The following is a 20,727-nucleotide window of genomic DNA, read 5'->3' on the forward strand; positions in this document are numbered from 1 at the left end:
AAATTGAAACATTTGTTCAATTAAACATTGTATTAATAAACAAAGCAACTGGATTATCTGAATACATTTTTTTCTTCTTATTCTTAGTATTTATAAGAGAGAGGAGCCAATGAAACAGAAGGAGGCTTCCTTTGCTGATTTCTATGTGGTCACATGTCTGGACTGTAGAAATGAGCATCTTGGTACCTGGATTTCAGACGACACTGTACTTTAACATCTTCATGTGAGATATTTTCAAACTCTACCCAGGAATGCTTTCCCAACTGCAAGATTCAATCTAAACTGGTGAATTCATGTGGTAAACTATATTAGATCAGATAAGGGAACGATTGGGCAAACACTGACAGCAGAGGTGGTGACTAGCAAAGATACAAAGACTTCAGACTTGACATAGTTTCCTGGTCTGAAACTTGAGTTTTAACAGTTTTTATGTCATGTAATGAAGACTAAAAGGCAGCCCAGTGTTTGCTAATTGCTGCTGGCTAGTCTGGAGCTGAGCGGGGGAGTTCATGAGGTGGGACGCCTGGTTAGACTTAGCCCCGCCTTCGAGGCGCAGCTCCTCCTCAGAGCTGCAGTTTCCAAGCTTCTGTCTCACAGAGCAGCTCTATCCCCCACTCCGCTCCTTCAGACTAGCCAGCAGTAGTTAGCAAACACCTGGTGGAACTGAGCATCAGCAGAGCTCATCATACAAGCTACTTCTCAGTGCATCGTTGGTAAAAACGTTGCTAAAGGGTTTATAAAGTAGCCATGTTGCTATGATTTCCTGAAGGCGGAGTTTCAGAAAAAGCAGAAGTTTTAGAGACACAGGCCCAATTTCAAGGCATTAAATAACAAAGTAATTTTTTCTTTTAATTCAGATTTAATATACATAGCATTTTTTATAATAATTGAAGGCAACAGTTACTTGATTGTGTTTTTAAGTGATACTTTGTGGCTGGAAAACAGAATTCTGCCCCTTAAGAGAAGCCAAACAACCGGTGTTGACAAAAGTACCGAAGGTCCAAAGTGGAGGAGCTGAAACTCTTTCCATTTACACATGATTTACATACCGTTTCTACAAATGCTCAAATAAATCTTTCAGCTCAGTCATGTGCAGTCGACCTGTTTGCATGTAGCGAGAACAGGTTGATTAACTCTTATAGTCCCAGAAGGCGGACTACAAACCCTGCAGTAATTACATAGTGAGTATGTTGTTGTGCAACTGAGATGTTGGTTATGGTAGCTCAATTTTTATTTTATTTTTTTGCCTAAATTTCCTAACAGGGTTTCAGAAAGGATGGCTTCCATGTGGACATGACCCTATATAACGCCTCAATTTTGACTTAATCTCTGCCAGTATTTCTCAGTGTCAACTCTTTAGCTGGCGGTACGTTTGTGCTATCACCGCTATCTTCCCTGTAGGCTGTATCCATTAATATCATTTATGGGCTGTATATACAATCAGGCAGACAGGGGACACGCACACAAAGAGTTACAACAGGGAGCCGAGGAGAGACGCAGTTGAATGGTCTGGCCTCCAGCAAGATGGCATTCAATCACCGCAGGCACTCAGGCCCAGGGGAATACACACACACACACATGCACCCCCGCACACACACAACACATTTTTGACATAAGTAAGGTGACATTCATAAGAATTCACAAAGTAATTTTATTAGCACTCCCACAAATCCCTCCCCCAGCAACTGTCACCCATTAATTATAAATGTGCGCTCATAACACAGTTAATTACTGCCTCAAATCGTCTTCGCAGCCCATAGATGCACTGCCGCCTTTTTCTTTTTTTTTTTTTAACAGGGGAAATTATGAACTCGGTGAAAAGTGTGACAATCATGATGATTGATGGTGTTTGTTTTCCCGCGGTCCATTCGCCTTGCGCCGGCAGAGTGGGCGGAGTCCGTGGGAGAAGGGCCATCAATTTGACGACGGCGGCAATGAAAAGCTCAGGTTTTCTCAAAGTGCTCCAAATAATAGAAGCGGTACGGCGGGAGTCCCGAAACCGCTTTGTTGTGATGTGGTGAGATGGATTAGTTAAACAGTGTGAAAGAAACCATGACATGTTTTTTTAAAAATTCTTTTAGTTCGTCCTTATTTCATAATTAGCTACGTGACGCTACACAGCGTACCTTTACAAGCTCCAGAGGTCTCGTATGAAATTCTCCTAACTGACCCAGATTGATGTTCTTATTCTGGGAGCAGGACTTCTGCTCATGCATGTCTTTCCGTTCCAGTGGCCGCCCTCTGCGTGCCTCCTCCTCACGCCTCATTGCCCTCCGGTGGTCCGCAGTGTGGCGACTGGAGCGTTAGCTCTCATCCACCTGTGTGGGTGATTGAAACAAGAGCTAGTTGTTGTTGGGGGGGCCTCGGTCGCCGTGTAATGGAATTCTGCCTCGTTTCATGGAGAGCGGTAAAGCGTGGCACCGGACAGAGGCTGAGTACACTGAAGACTTAAAGACAAACCTGAGCTAAGACTGCACAACAACAAGACTCTAATAAATGATATTACCCAATGTCATTTAAACACAGCGCTGCTGCTTCTTGTGAAATACTGACTGTGTTGTGTTTTGTTTCAGGCTCGGTTTTGTTAGATTCTTGAATTGTCTGAACTTGCCGTTATAGTAGAATGAAGGCAGAAACAGTTTAAGACCCAATCAATGATTCTCCAGTCAGAAAATCCAAATTGACTGGCGCTAACGACTCAAAGTTAGCTATTCTCAGTGTCAGTCGCTATGTTTCCATTCAGTTGTCATATGAAATTTGAGTGAACTTTAAGAATGCTGCAAATAGAAAGGAGAAAAAAAAGCCATTTATATCTGCTGGTTTGGAACGAAGCTAGGAAGAGGATTAGGGCCACTGAAAAGACAAAAAGGGAATTTTAACTTTCTTCTCAGAATTCTGAGAAAACAGTTTTCCAGTGGCGCTAGTCCTCTTCCGTATAAATCAACCAGGTTATGCAAAGCATGATTTCATGAGATGTTGACGTTACACATGTGTTAATGTCTTCTATATGATGCTAACCACAGCTAGAAGTCCTTACATGTTTGCTATAAAATAGCAGAATCTTATTTTGTAGCAAATGCTCTCTCAAACTCACACACACACACACACACACACATCCACCATCTTTGCTTGTAGCACAGCTAATTATTGATAACTCCTGGCAGGAAGGAGAATCTGAATGTGGTTCTGGTATCTTCTTATGCTGTCGTTCATAAAGAGAAATTGGAATCAGCTGAAAATGTTGGTTTGCATAAACCAGAGATTAGAAAATTGTCCACAAAATTCAGATTGGTGCATCTCTACAAAGATGACCAAGTAAAGTTATGAAGACGTAAAAAATTTTAAAAAGATTTTTTTTTTCTAGTGCGGATATTACAGACAGCAGAAAAAGTTTTTATTTGCAGTATTCAGACTGGAAATGGGCAAAGACAGAAGTGCGAGGAAGACAAGGTCATGAAAAACTAAAAACCTCCGTACACGAGCCGAGCGCTCTACCTTTCCATCACACACCATATTCCTTTCCATTTTTTATTTTTTGTCCTTGTAGGGGGCTGGTGTCTACTTCCAGTAGTCATTGGGCAAGAAGTGGGGTACGCTCTGAACAAGTTGCCCCGTCTATTCCCCAACAACACAGAGACTACCACCATAGACAATCATGCATCATTTTGAAAACATTGTTAGTGGCAATAAGCAGCCGAATACCTCCACCTCCTTTCTCAGTGCCAGTGAAAATACAGCCGGACTTTAAAGAACCACTTACTGCACAGCTGCTGAGGAACTAAGTGCCATTTTACTAAAGACATAAGGTTGCATATGGAGGCATAAAAAAATTTCATCCTTTAGTTCTGTGCTCCATAAAAATACAAAAACTAAAAGAGACATGAAATGTTTAAGGAATACTCATTGTCGAGGAACAACACCGGCTTTTCAGGCAGTCCTGAAAATATTTCCTCCAACTGTGGAATGGGTGCATCACCTGCCACAAAATCCGAGTGATGAAGTGAAAAGGGGGCAGTGCATTTTATCTGCAGTCAGACAGAAATAGGGCACCTTGTGGCACAATGACGTTGAGCTTTGGGACTTCTGGTGTGTGATTCTTAATGCATCAGAATGTAATGGTTTACTTTACTCGATGACTGAGCATCAGTTTGAGTGTTAATGCCTTGTGCCTCGAGACGTCCAAATTTTACAACTTTTTAAGTAAATTTGAGATGGCATCATTAATTCTGTTATCTACTATTGAGTTTTTATTCAGGCCCCAAATGCCGTTTAGGCCGTTTTAAGGTAGCGTGACGTCAGATGGGTTTAATCTGACAAAATCCAAAAACTTCCACAGATCATCCATCATCACACGGTAAGCACAAAGGGAACATATAGACACTTTGCATGTTATCGCTAGCATCATGTTCACAAGGCGGTAGGGCAAACGGGCAATTCTTTTACTTGCCATCCGTACCTTTGCTAGAACAATTCTGTTGAATGAAACCTGGAGATGTAGGTGTTATTCATTTTGTGCAGTGTGCCACGGCATTTGGAAAATAATGCAGTGGCTTTGAGTTGTTTGGGAACATTCTTCTTTTTTCTCACTTTTTGTGTTGGCTACGCTAACCACAGACTCATTACTATAGCAACAGACAACAGCTCCCCCAGTGTATCAGGATCCAGTAGCAAAGAACACGCAGACGTTTCCCACACAAAGACAGAACATTCTGTCTGTTACAGTTTTATGTTTTCATAACATAACACACCTGGAATGTTGCTTTGATTCTTTGATGCATGTTTGATAAATCTTTTAATCTCCCATGGCAACCATTCAGCTGTTCAAAACGCCTGGATGGACCTAGCCCCGCCTTCGAGGACGAAGCTCCTCCTTGAAGCTGTGGTTTGATTCAGTGATGCATGTTTGAGAGGTCCTTGAATCTCACATGACTCCTTCAGACTAGCCAGCAGCAATTAGCAAACACCTGGTGGAACTGCTCATCATACAAGCTGCTTCTCAGTGCAACACTGGTAAAAACATTATTAAAGGGTTAATTGAGGAGCCATGTTGTGATGACTTTCTGAAGGCGGAGTTTCAGAAAGAGCAGAAGTTTCTTAAAGAGACAGAGGCCCTATTTCAAGGCATTGTTACAAATTTCTTTTAGCTCATATTTTATATATAATTATAACTATGTTACCTGCATTTTAATAACAAATAAAGGTAACACAGTTACTTGATTATGCTATTAAAAGATTGTATGTGGTTGGAAAACACACGATGCTGCCCCTTTAAGTTTGTAGTTGTAACGCGACAGCATGATGCGCGGTGTAATTTGGAGTTCTGTCTTCACATTTCTATGTACATATTTTCTATGTACATATTTTCCCATTTAAAAAAGCCTCCACCAGCTAGCAGTGTTGTGATTAGCGGGTCAGTGGGTCCGCTCACGCTGCTTCTGAACATTACGGGCATCAATCCACTGAGGCCGGCTCCGGTCGCTGGCCCCGGGTCGCTTTTGGCTGCTGTAAGGAGATGGATTCTCAGCGCAGGGCTCACTCCAGCTACTGTGCTTAATGGGTTTTGCTCCCCAGGACATTGTTATACTCTAAAGGTCATCGTAGTTTAAGTTCTTGCTGAGCACCTTTCAGCCCCAGCTGATTTGCTCCCCGACCGCTCTGGTGTGGTATAGTTGAAACAACATTTCGCCGTTATGTCTAATTGATGAAACGAAGCGCGCGGTGTAAATATTCTACTAACTGCGGCCATCTTCTCAGAAATTTCTCGAGTGCAGAATATTTTAGTCCTGGCTGTCTCCTTGTAGTCGATGATACTTTTTTTTACTTAGATAAAAAGATTCACTCATTCAACAGAGCGACACTAAAGTGTTCTTGCGTTCCAACGTGTTTTTTGTTCTGTACTCACGTTACAAAAGCTCTCGCTTTGCTTAAAGTGGCTGTAAGAACATTTTCTTTCTGTTGATTGTGTTCTGGCTTAACAATGACCAGGCCTGTAAACTCTTTTCTGACCATCAGAGAACACCACAGTTTGTTGCCCGTTTAGCTGGATGCCTGCAGTGTAATGATGGCTGCAGAGTCGGAAATATGCTGAGAAAATTTGGAAATAGCAACAAGAAAGAGTGCTAATGGATGGTTTCTTCATGCTGCAGAGGCGAAAAGAAGCAGAAGCAGCTTTGCCGCAGAATATTCTTTTGACTTGGAACAACTGAACTTGGTTTTGTACTTTACGAGTCCATAAACATAGTAGAAACATAGTAGAAATTAAAACTGAGTCTGAGTTGACATAGGAATAATGAAGTGCTTATTCACTATTTTGTCGCACAAGATACCTATTAACATTACAACAACATTACTATATTAAAATGCCATTATATTTCATGTCAAAGTGAAGTCTTTCCAGTTACTGTCAGTATTTGACTTCTTCTTGTCTTATTTTGATGTAATACTGGAAGTGGCTTTTGTTGCGTGATGGAGTCAGCAGAAAATAACATCTTATAATAAAATCTTAGTTAAAATAATGTTGGGTTTACTTTGGGCTCGGGCTTATAGCTTAAAGTGAACTAATCTGGTCTTTTTTAGGGCCAATCTAAACTCTGTTGGTGATAAATGCATCAAATAGCCATTAAAATTCTGTAAACACCAAAACCTCACATTAGGGATGGGTTTGATCTGGGGATGCCAATATTAACGCGCCAGTATAAAAAGTTTAACTCGTAAATATTACGTGATGCAGATTTATTGCAATACCTGTTCTTTCCTGTGATGGGTTAGCTAGCTAACAGCTACACCGTCTTGTACTGCAGTCTACAATGCAGAGTCGCACACAGAAAGGGAAAAGATGAGCTGGTGAGCTCGAAAGCAAATTTGGATAAAATCAAGGTCGTTGCCAAGGTATTGCAACAATGAATTGGAGTTTATTGTTAACATTTCTAAATTAGCATTTGGATCAAAATGGCTTCTTTTAAACTGTCCTGAATATAAAAACCTGGCAAACTGACATTTTTATAAGCATGTTGTGTGCACGTTTTTGAAAACGTTTCAAACTTAGACTGTGATTAATCGGATTCAGTTTTTTAATCAGCAGCGCTAGTTTTTTACACAAAACTTCCTACTTGCACGTGTAAACCAATTTATGCATTTTTGTAGAGTTTAGATTACTGCACTATTCTCAACAAGTAAGTCAAATATAACTTATTATTATTTAACTTTCATTTATTTACACACACACACCCCCCACATATATATATGTAAATTTGAAAAACATCTTTTTTGTGTGCTCAAGATAATGTGCGACAATAACACTTAAACACATTTTGACTGTTGTGGGGAAACATCTGTGTTTTCTTTCCAAAGAAGCCTCCACTTTTTATTCAGGTATGCTTTTTCAAAAAAATTGAAGCAATTTCAAGATGCTTGGAGTGTAATGTGGAGATGTTAGGATATTTACTGGTCTTGACCTCCTAACAGAACCCTACTTCAACATAGCCAAAGTGCACTAAGCTGCTGTAGCAAAGAAAACCGGATTGCTAAGCAGGAGTGGAGAAAAAGATTCAGTAATAGCCGCTGCAAGAGCCGGCGAGTTCCTGCAGTGTAGAAAAGGCAGGAATTGGTTTAAATCTGAGCACCGTGAAAAAGGTCCCGCTGTGTCAAAAGTGAAAACATAACACGCAGCCTTAGAATGTAACATACTGTAAAATAACAGGAAACGGTTTGAGGAGAAAGTTGTGGGAAAGGTTTAATCAGGGTTCAGTCTCTATTAAATACAAGTCTTGATTCCTGGCACACACTAACTTCAGTATGTTGACTATTTTAATCCCTAATATACTAGAACATCATGAAACAACACCGACATACCAACATAAGGCTCTATGCCCTTCTATCAAGACTAGTAGATGACACAGGCAGCTGACAGGCTTATGAAAATTTGAACATGATTTTTTCACTGAGAAATGCTAAATTTAACAAGAAACAGGTAGCAGGAAAATGTGCAGAAGGCTGACTCAACAGCTCAGCACATTGACCTGAAACCCTCTGGGGCCGCAGTCATTGTTACCGTTTGCTACTTTCATTAATTACATATTTGGCATGTTGCTAACCGCCAAGTGCAGTTCAATAATTCACTACAGTGATGGCAAAGTTTCCTTTTGTGCTCAAGTTTGAGCCTCGTTTCTGGTTTTCTTTTAGATTTTTAAAGGGGCAGTACTGCGTAAAACTCAACTCTTTTGAGCCTTACATCATGTTATAATGTTGTTCCCTCATCATTAACATAGCTGAAGTGTTGATTTGAATCTTTAATGTTTAATGTAATCTTTAATTTGAGAAATCCTTTAATCTCCCATGGCAACCATTCAGCTATAGCTAGTGCGGCCTCCTCGGAGATGCAGTTTCCAAACTTCTGAGCTTCCACCTCACAGTGCACCCCTCCACCACAACTCCTCCACTCAACTCCTTCAGACTAGCCGGCAGCAATTAGCAAACACCTGACGGAACTGCTCATCTGCTGAGCTCATTATAGGAGCTACTGTCAGTTGAATGCTGGTGAAGACATTGTTAAGGGATTAATAGAGAAGAGGCATAGTGATCACTTCATGAGTTTTAGATAGAGTAGGAGTTTCTTAAAGAGACAGAGACCCATTTTAAAGGCGTTAAAGTCAAATTTCTTTTAAGTCATATTTTTATGTAGTATTTTTATAACAACCGGAGGTAACATAGTCACTTGATTGTGCCATAAAATGGCACTATGTGTCTGGAAAATACATAACATAAAACACATAATACTGCCCCTTTAAACATTCTAAGGCGGTTAAGTTGAAATGTTTTCTGATCAGTTTTAGCAGGATGAAAATATCCCACTTCAGTTCTTCAAGTTGTCAGTGTCCCTGTTGTTCAAACCCACCAATGAACTCTGAAGCCTTGCTCTACTCCCAGCAGTCTTCCACCGTGGGGAACCCTCCACCCGCTGCTTGGCCACAGTCTTCAGATGCTGTCTGCTATGTTGGGGTTCCATGTCACCCCTTCAGGTGGCAGGCGGCTCCTTGGGGCCTTAGATACAGCTCACCCAGAGTTTACTTGCATGTTTTCTAATTTATCTAAGGGATTTCTTGCCCCGCGTATATTTTGTTCTTTGAGCGGCCAAGCGTTTAATTGCTTTCCATCGGGAGCAGCTCATATGCTGGGGGTCACCACAGATGTGGCTGGTTTCCAATGAGATGGTTTGGCAGCAAAGCCAACTCTTTAATTAGGGTCACCCGGCTCTGGAGCTGCTGGAGGGCCAAAGGGTCGTCACGGCAGCAGAGTGCCTTTGAAAGTCGCCACTTAGCTGAAAGATGGCAGGTCACGCTTGCAACACAAGTCTTATATTATAAATTAACGAAGGTGTTGTAAACAAAACAAGGTGTGTTCTACTAGAACAAACACTCTTTGCACTCTACGCTTTAAACCGGTAGAGTGAAGATTGGTACAGTACAAAACATCCAGCTGGTCATTAACATGCATGTTTATTTTGGACTTTTGTCGCCCCTCTAAACATTTCAGCCACATCATGCAACATTGCAAGTCTTGTGTAAAAAAAAATGTTTTCCCTCCTTGGAATTTTCACCATTTCATTACTTTTGTAAACAAAATGCTGATCAGCAGCGTTCTGTATTTTTCGATAAGAATTTGCAGAAAAATTACAGTCAAGTAAATGACTGCATACATATTCACCCCTTCAGGTCAGTATTTAGTTGTATATTTTAGTATGTAGTTTATTGGCTGCAATCATAATAGTCACATGGGCACATCTGGACAATTGTTCTTCTCCATTCTTCTTTTCCAAAGACACTTCACCAGCCTTGCCTGCTGCTGGTGGTCAGACTTCCATTTAGGCCAGATGCCTAAATATTTAGTTCTAAGTGTTTAGTTTCCAATTAGAGATTTAGCTTGCTAACCCAGGGGTGCCCAAAGTCGGTCCTCAAGGGCCGGCATCCTGCGTGTTTTAGTTCCCTCCTTGGTTTCACACACCTGCATCAAATGATGGCTGATTAGAGGCCTAAGAAGAACGTTGACGTCCTGAAAAGATTGTTACTACCACCAGGGAGAGAACTAAAGCATGCAGGATGCCGGCCCTCCAGGACCGACTTTGGGCACCCCTGTAAACCGAATATGTAATATGAAGCTAAATATTTAGCATGCTAACTAAGCATTTAATTTGAAGCTCAGTATTTAGCTTGCTAACTAAATATTTAGCTTCTTAACAAAATATTTAAATTGCAGCTAAATATTTAGCTATGCTAACTAAACAGGTAGCTTGTTGAGTAAATATTTAGTTTGTAGGTATATATTTAGCTTGCTAGCCAAATATTTGAAGCAAAATATTTAGCTAGCTAACTATGTATATGTAGCATGTTAACCATATATTTTATTTGGAGCTAAATGTTTGGTTAATTATAGCTTGCTAATATTTAGTTTGAAGCTCCATATTTAGCTTGCTAATTGGTTATCTTGCTAACTAAATATTTAGTTTGAAGCAAAATATTTAGCTTACTAACTCAGTGTTTGGCTGCTAACCAAATATTTAATTTGAAATTAAACATTTAGCTAGCAAACTATATATTTAACTTGCTAACAAATATTCAATATGAAGCAAAAATATTTAGCTAGCAGACTACTGTATATATGCAGCTTGCTAATGTAATATTTAATTCGGTGGTAAATATTTAAAAATTTGTTTTCTGGTTGATGTGAGAAAACTTTTTTTTAGTCTGTTCATTGTCGCTAAAGTTCCAAATGGAACTACTTGCCAGCTTTGTTCTCTCCGGACGCAAGCTGGAAGGAGCCTTCGCTCCTTCAGCTTTCAGTGAAGCCTCCAGTCTGCAGACTTTGTCTCACCGAATGCAGCCTGCAGTGTTTTCCTGAGGAGGCTGCACAGTATGTGTCCATCTCCCATGTCCCCAATGGTGACAGGGGAAAAACAAGAAGAAAACACTCATTTATGTCTATAATGTTTTCCCTCGCACTGCAGAAAATAAAGATGAAAAGTTCACTTTGGAAGAATTTCTACCGTTTAGGGCCTAACGCGTCTAGTAATTAGAATCGCTACCCTGATTTTTGTTTTTACCCTCCACATAATTATGATTAGCCCTGCGACAGACTGGCGACCTGTCCAGGGTGTACCCCGCCTCTCGCCTGGAACGTAGCTGGAGATGGGCACCAGCAACCCTCCCGACCCCATTAGGGACAAGGGTGAACAGAAAATGGATGGATGGATGGATAATTATGATTAATGGTTTTATTGTCGTTCCTTGTTCATTATATGCTACATTTAGTTTCAGAGTGGCAGCATAAGAAGTGTTTTTTCCCTCCCTGCAAACCTTCATGTTTCTGAAGCTGGTCATTAACATGCATGTTTATTTTGGACTTTTGTCGCCCCTCTAAACATTTCAGCCACATCATGCAACATTGCAAGTCTTGTGTAAAAAAAAATGTTTTCCCTCCTTGGAATTTTCACCATTTCATTACTTTTGTAAACAAAATGCTGATCAGCAGCGTTCTGTATTTTTCGATAAGAATTTGCAGAAAAATTACAGTCAAGTAAATGACTGCATACATATTCACCCCTTCAGGTCAGTATTTAGTTGTATATTTTAGTATGTAGTTTATTGGCTGCAATCATAATAGTCACATGGGCACATCTGGACAATTGTTCTTCTCCATTCTTCTTTTCCAAAGACACTTCACCAGCCTTGCCTGCTGCTGGTGGTCAGACTTCCATTTAGGCCAGATGCCTAAATATTTAGTTCTAAGTGTTTAGTTTCCAATTAGAGATTTAGCTTGCTAACCCAGGGGTGCCCAAAGTCGGTCCTCAAGGGCCGGCATCCTGCGTGTTTTAGTTCCCTCCTTGGTTTCACACACCTGCATCAAATGATGGCTGATTAGAGGCCTAAGAAGAACGTTGACGTCCTGAAAAGATTGTTACTACCACCAGGGAGAGAACTAAAGCATGCAGGATGCCGGCCCTCCAGGACCGACTTTGGGCACCCCTGTAAACCGAATATGTAATATGAAGCTAAATATTTAGCATGCTAACTAAGCATTTAATTTGAAGCTCAGTATTTAGCTTGCTAACTAAATATTTAGCTTCTTAACAAAATATTTAAATTGCAGCTAAATATTTAGCTATGCTAACTAAACAGGTAGCTTGTTGAGTAAATATTTAGTTTGTAGGTATATATTTAGCTTGCTAGCCAAATATTTGAAGCAAAATATTTAGCTAGCTAACTATGTATATGTAGCATGTTAACCATATATTTTATTTGGAGCTAAATGTTTGGTTAATTATAGCTTGCTAATATTTAGTTTGAAGCTCCATATTTAGCTTGCTAATTGGTTATCTTGCTAACTAAATATTTAGTTTGAAGCAAAATATTTAGCTTACTAACTCAGTGTTTGGCTGCTAACCAAATATTTAATTTGAAATTAAACATTTAGCTAGCAAACTATATATTTAACTTGCTAACAAATATTCAATATGAAGCAAAAATATTTAGCTAGCAGACTACTGTATATATGCAGCTTGCTAATGTAATATTTAATTCGGTGGTAAATATTTAAAAATTTGTTTTCTGGTTGATGTGAGAAAACTTTTTTTTAGTCTGTTCATTGTCGCTAAAGTTCCAAATGGAACTACTTGCCAGCTTTGTTCTCTCCGGACGCAAGCTGGAAGGAGCCTTCGCTCCTTCAGCTTTCAGTGAAGCCTCCAGTCTGCAGACTTTGTCTCACCGAATGCAGCCTGCAGTGTTTTCCTGAGGAGGCTGCACAGTATGTGTCCATCTCCCATGTCCCCAATGGTGACAGGGGAAAAACAAGAAGAAAACACTCATTTATGTCTATAATGTTTTCCCTCGCACTGCAGAAAATAAAGATGAAAAGTTCACTTTGGAAGAATTTCTACCGTTTAGGGCCTAACGCGTCTAGTAATTAGAATCGCTACCCTGATTTTTGTTTTTACCCTCCACATAATTATGATTAGCCCTGCGACAGACTGGCGACCTGTCCAGGGTGTACCCCGCCTCTCGCCTGGAACGTAGCTGGAGATGGGCACCAGCAACCCTCCCGACCCCATTAGGGACAAGGGTGAACAGAAAATGGATGGATGGATGGATAATTATGATTAATGGTTTTATTGTCGTTCCTTGTTCATTATATGCTACATTTAGTTTCAGAGTGGCAGCATAAGAAGTGTTTTTTCCCTCCCTGCAAACCTTCATGTTTCTGAGCTGTGATTCTATCGAACGGAAAAAAGAAAAAAAAGTGAGCAGTGCAGGACGTTGTGCAATTAAGTCCACAGTGTCTGTGACAGTAGCTGCTTGTAAAGATGCAAGGAGGCACAGATTGTGATTAGACAACATGGAGGTAGGAATGGTAAAGTGACATTTGCGTTAGTGTTCTTCAGCTGATTTCACTCATTTAAATGGAAACAATTCTTATGATTATACAGAGTGTAAGGATCACTTTCAGCTTGAATACCTGCAATCAGGCAATTACATAATCGCCCTGACAGACGTGGGACTGATATGTGAGATTTGAGTTTCCACCATATTTTTGTGTGTGTGTGTGTGTGTGTGTGTGTGTGTAAAATAGGAGTTTAAATATTTCAGGAGGTTTTAAAAAGTGGTGAATTTGATCTGGTTTATATTGTGTGCTGCAGATTGACTGTTCTGAAATTGGATGAGAAATTCTGAGTGGGAAAGTTCAGGCCAATAATATAATATTTTACAGAGCCATAAAAATATCCTTGTGGAATATATTAGCTAGCTCTGTTGTACAAGTAAATGGAAGGGTGAAGCAATTTCTCATGCCAGATTTTTGGGCCAGTGAACTCTCACTATTGCATGGATCAAAAAACACAAAAAGTGTTGTTTTTTGGGGGGTTTTTTTATCAGAATGACAGAATGCTGGGAATAGATGTGAAATGTGAATACCTTTTTTTTTTCTTGAACATATGCTGCATACGGTCCAAGAGTGTGGGTGTAAAAACACATAAATTATGGGCATCACGGGTTTGATCTCCTCTATATACTAAGGTGAGTAAATGGTATTAGATCGATACTGACATGAGGAGGTTTGTACTTTTTGTTTGCAGTTTCTCTCCCAGGTGTCCAGTAAATTACTTGAATTTACTCAGAGTTCATTCCGGTGCTTATTCAGGAATTAAAATTCTAAATATAAAGAGCTTACATTTTCAATTTGAGAGCAGGACTTCATACCTTTTGTGTTAATTATTGAAGGAGAAAATAGCATTAATATTTAGGTTACATGCAGATTACAGTTGAAGACTGAGCTAATTAACAATTGTGTGCAGTAGAAGGTAAAAAGGGAATTAATTTATTTCTGGTCCGCTTTGTGTTTTATTCTAGTTTGGTCAATAAAAATAACCCACAGATTTCCCTGAAATCTCTGCCCCAAATTGTTTCATAATCAACTAACTGAAGTCATATCACTTAATTATCAAAAGATGACATGTCAAAAAAAAAAAAGTATAAGCACGTTGCAACGTGATGTCACGCTCTCTGACCATGACTACAAATGCTTTTAGTTGTCAAGTTGTCAATATAACACTAAATCTTAAATCTATCTGTGATATATAAAAGAAAAAAGATATAGTGCTTTGTTCTAATTGCCATCACTATGGCAACTAAATAATATGGTCCAAGTGTAGCACATCTCACAGGACAGTAAAAAGTTTTAATTAAAAAAGAAATTGCAAGGGAGAGGAAAGTACGTCGGTTATGCTAGCTTGACTTTGACAATTTGAACATGTAGATATGCTGTGGAATTCTCTGTTTTGGTTCAGTAAAAAAAAAACAACATACAGAATGTTCTCTACTTTGTATGGGAAATGTTTGCCTGTGTGTTGGTGTTGAATTCTGATACATTAGTGGAGCTGTCAATCAGTTGCTATGGAAATGGGTCTGTGTGTAGCTTAGCTGATACAGAACAAGAAAAAAAGAGGAGCACAAGTTGTTTTGACTTATTCTTCAACCAATTTTTTGAGTTATTTTTCCCTTCACTGTGACACATTGCACTAAATTAATAATACCTACATCTCCAGGTTTTGTTTTAATGAAATTCTTCTACTGCGGCAGCGTCGCCTCAGACGGCAAGTAAAAGAATCGTCTTTTGGCCTTTCAGCGTTGTGCGCGTGTGCGAAATTTCCAGATGTAAACCAACTTGCCTATTGGAATCGATATCCGTGATACTTGCCTTGTACTCATTTGTGTGGTATCGAATCGACAAGATTCCCAGTATTGCACACAGTTACCAGCAAATACTTGATCATTCTGATTTCGATGACGGCCTGTTCCAGGCTTCATCTACTGTACTTAACGCCCGTGTGATCCCTCTCTCCAACGAAACGTCTGTGATAACTAACCATGCCCCCGTCTCCGATGCAACACCATGATTGATGGGGTACATCTCACAGTTCAGCAGAGTATATTCATAGAAAGTGTAGCAGAAAGTAAATCACATTTTCTGCAGGATTCTTAACTTGATTCCCACTATAGATTTTCACTGTGACATATCTCTGCCTCGTGATGTCAGTAATTTCAGTCATAGTTGGAAAAAAAAAGAAGCAACATTTACGCTACATTTTGACATCTTGAGGGTGGTATGAACACAAATGATAAGAGATAAGAGCCACCCGATGATTGGTTGGTTGGTGTTACTGCATATTTGTCATAGATGATGAAGCGTTGCAGCATCATTTCTCACATGATGCTCTGAAGGAGTTCATTGGATCTGAGTAAACTGATGTGACAGCTTGGGGATTTATGCTGTTCCCCCCTTAGCTTTTATGTGACAATGTCAGCTGTCAGGGTTACGTTGTAACCTTTGTTCTCGGGGTGAGAGAAAGAAAGCTGCGTTGCGTCACTTGTAGGCGCTGCACGAGATTTAGTGCGGTATCAAATAAAAAGCGATATTTTGGACGTGTTGAGAAGCAAGGTTGCTTTTTGAAACATTCCAATCAGCAGCACTTCCTCCTTTTAAGCCAGATAGAACCACAATACAGCAAGAAAACAACATGATTGCTAATCGAATATACTCAGTAAAACAACAAACAATGCCCTTCTTGCGGGTTAGTTCTGCTTTGCTGCACCAGAATGAACCGTAACATCTCTGGAAAGATGGGAATGTCTGTTTTTGGAAAAAAAATCAAACAACATATTAGCAGAAACTTCTTATAGCAAATCTAAGAATTCAGTTTTCCATAACCTCCTTCGTACGCCACAGTATGTTAGAGTCTAAGTCGATTAAAGCTAGGCTTAAACTTGGTCTTGCATCAGATGAGGAAGACTGGACCAAAATTCCTTAACAGCTATACTTTCATCCACTTGTTATGCGAGTTTTGAGCAAACTTTAAAAAAAAAAAAAAGAAGCAAATTAACTTTGTTTCCATATGCTGATTTGGAGCGAATCAACCAGGTTGCGCAAAGCGTAAATTCATTTGATGTTGACGCTACGTCTGGCTGTAATAAACAGGAAGTAGCGATTGCAAGCTAGCATGGACCACGCAATTTGGAAAAATGAAGAGTCCGAGCTGGAGGGCTGGACTAAATTTTCGGAGTTTTCTGTAAGTCATAAACCCACTGGTGGATGGGACTGTTCCATCACTCCCATCCCAGCCCAGAGTGCCTCCAGACAGCCACTGCAGGCTGACTGTCCTCTCCATGCTGGAGGTTTGACATTTTTCTGGATTTTGCTCCTCTGGTAAGACACAGAACCACCAGGGAAGCATTCACTACATCAGAACTTATTCAGTAAATGATTTTCCGGTTTTATAACTCTCTTTTGAAAAGAAACAAAATCTCCTCAACCTTAAAAACCCGTTTAGCAAAGTTGAGGAAATGATTTCCAGTTTTGCTGTTTCCATCAACCTTTTCAGATGTGATACTTCAAAATGTGCATACAAAAAACAATGAATAGTCAGCTAATGTGAGCGACTGATAATGTGACACAGAAAACACTTAATTTTTTTTGTTCCGAAGGTTCTACCAGCTGCTGAATCATGACCAGCCCTGTGTTATATAAAACTCTGGACTTAAAGGGGAAGTACTCTGTGTTTTCCAGGCTCATAGTGCCATTTTATAACTATGATGTCACCTTGTTGTTACAGTTGTTATATAGTTGTTATAATAGTCCAGTTGTTATAATAATGCCATATATATCAAATATGATTTAAGAGAAATTTGACTTTGTAATTAAACAACTTAAAATTGGGCCTCTGCCTCTTTAAGAAGCTGCCACTCTGTCTGAAACTCAGGAAGTCATCATAACATGGCTCTTCTATTAAGCCTTTAACTACGTTTTTACCAGCGTTTCACTGAGAAAGAGCTCCTATAATGAGCTCAGCTCATCATAAGTTCCACCAGGTGTTTGCTAATTACTGCTGGCTAGTCTGAAGGAGCTGAGTGGGGGAGGTGAAGATTCAAGGACTTATCAAACAAACATGAGAGACTTAAAGCAACACTCCAGGTATGTTTTTGATGAGGGAATAACATTACGACAACTCAGAAAAAGTTTACATAATACTGCCCCTTTAAGAAAAGTTTGTACTTTTAGATTTGTCTTACTGTACATATTTTACATATTTGGCTCTGAATGGCAAACAGATGCTTATATAAACCACCTCACCCCCCTCTATACGGTTGTCTTAAATTAAGCAGCATTGAGGGAGTTGCTATTTATTTTGCCTTCATGCACACACAGCTACACACCCACGCACATATGTCCTTGTAATTCATGGTGACAGTAATGGCTAATTTCCTCGTCTGGGGAGGCTGGTAAACAGACGAGATTACGATTCATTATTGACAAGCTTATAAGGCTGACAACAGTGTTACCTCAAGTTTTAGCTAGCAAACCTTAGAAACCATACGGCCATTTTATGGTGAAGGCGTGTCCGCTGTGTAATCACCGTGTTGCATGAGGTGACACATCTATAGTCTGGTAATCAATTTCCTTTCTGAAATGGCGCTTGGTCTCGCTCCGTTTTTCATTTAATCTAGGAGAGGCGTTCTTTAATTTCTCCGAGAGAAGCCTTTTGTCTTGACGAGGATTTGTACACGCCGTCTCCATTTCTCACCTTTGATGTCATAATGTGAACATTTCGAAGCAAAGCAGGGTATTTAGAAGACGTATTAATTCATAGGAGTGAGTGAAACTCGAAACGATTGAATCCCGGCTGAGTGTGAACGTGACGGATGACTTCACGCAATGCGGAGCCAGTAAGCAGTTTTACACCCACTTATCACGGGCATGAATGGCACCGTAATTTGGGGCTTTTAAAGATGCATTCGAGCTTTTCTGTTTTTGGATTTGGTTGTGACTATACAACAACAACAACAAAAAAAAGGTTTGTTGAATTAGTTGAATTTATGACGGATTTTGACACGGAGCGTCTAAATTACACACACAACCTCAAATATGCACCCTGACAAATATTTGTTTTAAGTAGACTTTTCAGGTGTTTAGTCATCAGCAACGTTCTGATTTGTCGTCACATTTTGAATGGAGTTAATTGCAGGGTCTGCAATTAAATTAATTGCATTTTAATCCAAAATCATTCATCTGCAAAATAAGCAACATTTTCAATTCAAATCCCTTTTTGCTGCTAAATTATAGAATTAAAAAAAACATATGTGCTCAACAGCAAAGATACTTACTGTATGTTTTCAGTTTGTTATTCGGGTTATTCAGCCATTAGATTGGTGCAAAGTGCACCATTTAAGTGTTACTGGATCTTCTTGTGTGTTCATGTAAAACTGACTTATTTGACCTTCACATCATGTTGTAATGTTCTTCCCTCATCAAAAACATACTTTGTTTTGATTCATTCATGCATATTTGAGAAATCCTTCAACCTCCCATTCATCTGAGCGAAGTGCCTGGGTGGACCTAGCGCAGAAACAAAGGCCCATTTTCAAGACGCTAAATCACTAAGCCATATTTGATATATACAGAGCATTTTTATAACTGTAGATAAAATAGTTACTTGATTGTGCTGTGAAATTACACTCTGTGTGTGGAAAACACATAATACTGCCCCTGTAAGGAGTATCTGCTTGCACTATATTGCGGTAAGTGTCTTATACCAGTGGTCACATTAAGGTCCAGTCCTGCAGACGTGAGATATGTTATTTATCGTCTCCAGTTTTAATGAGGAGTCACCCTGAGAAGCAGATGGTACATTAGCTGTAATAAACCGGAGCTGACTTCAGTGCTTTCTGCCAAGGGGACGTCGAACCGAACCACACACGGCCTCCCTATTTCACACCCCGGGGTCAAAAGGTTGCTCTGTGCGCGCGGGCGGAGGCCGCTCGTCTGACTTCATATAAACAGATCTGTTTTATAGCTCTGGACAGGTTCTCATTGCCCTGAGTGAAGCGTCATATATCGATGTGGAGAGAACAGAAATTACTGTAAGCTCTGACCCCTTTGTTCGCGGAGCCAGCACTAAAGTTGCTGAGCGAGGACTTCCCATTCGGCTCGGCTTTATTGTTGCGCTCAGCAGAAGCGGAGCGAGCGCGCCGCAGAGAGACACACGGCTACGCAGAACCCGCCGAGCGTACAGCAACGGCCGGGCGTCCTCCGAGACTCCAGAAAGTTTCTGTCGGATTTATTGGAAAAAGAAAGAAGAAGAAGACAAATAAATAAATAAACCCCTCACTTAATCTTTTGCTCAGATGGAAAACCAGCTGTGTTTTACAAGTCAAGATGGAAAAATTATCACTTGCATTTCCTGGCAGAAAGTGTTTATCCCCCCAAGGTTGCTTCTGAAGTCTGTAATTTTTTGACTGCTTACTTCACAGTTTGAGGCTTGCTGTCGTCTGTGTGATGTGCGTCTTGCATCCTCCGCTCTGTTTTTGGAGAGAGACCTTGGGACGAGAGGCAGCTGTCTGAGAGATTCCCGCGGTCTCTGGTCAATGTTAATAATTCAGTTGGCGTAAATAGTTTTTATTAAACCTCTGCTGGGCGGTCTGATTCTGCTTTCAACCCTGCTGTGCCACAGGGCACCTTGGAGGTAAACACGAGCAGATTCGGAGGGGTGGGTTGGGAACACTTATCGCTTTTACAGAACAAGACTTTGTATGTGTTTGCAAAAATGAGGCATGGGGTTGTGTTACAGCAGCTTCAAGGCCTCTCACTGCAGCTTTTATTTAGCCAAACGTTGTTGTTCCAGAGGCAGAGAACTGAACTTTCTGGAAGTCTCTCTGGAGACGAACCAGTGAGGAGAAAGAGGAGCTGGAAAATACTGAGTCTCTGCCATGGACTCATTGAGAAAAAATGCATAAAGAAATTGAAAGTGATGGCATTAGCAACAATTATTGATTGGTTAGGAGAAAGGGCCTTCTTAAAGCGAGGGGAGATCCAGCCTTGTTGCTGCTTGCTTTCTTTTTCACAGCTTACTGCCACCAAAAATGACTCCAGACCGACGCTCACATGCCGGTCTACAGTGTATGAACGATGAAATCTCATCTCAATGATGGCCAGTGGTGGTTCTAACTTGAATGCTGCCCCGGACAAGCCCCCAAACCAATTAAAATGCATCCAATTATAAAAAAACAAAGAATTCAAGCGCAAAATAATAATCCCAGTTGCTCTTGCTTATTCAGCAATAAGCAAGAGAAACTCCCATCACTGAATATTAGGGATGCACCTGTCCACTGCTTCCACATCCAATAAGATATA

At 40.2% G+C, this 20,727-nt stretch overlaps 1 protein-coding gene across 3 annotated transcripts in view; it reads left to right on the top strand.

Annotated features, from left to right (window-relative positions):
- Positions 1 to 20,727, top strand: part of mgat4c (mgat4 family member C) — a 149,942-nt gene that overhangs the window by 41,360 nt on the left and 87,855 nt on the right. The window lies entirely within an intron of this gene.

The sequence above is a fragment of the Xiphophorus couchianus genome, chromosome 2 (assembly GCF_001444195.1).
Source record: "Xiphophorus couchianus chromosome 2, X_couchianus-1.0, whole genome shotgun sequence".
Taxonomy (NCBI): Eukaryota; Metazoa; Chordata; class Actinopteri; order Cyprinodontiformes; family Poeciliidae; genus Xiphophorus; species Xiphophorus couchianus.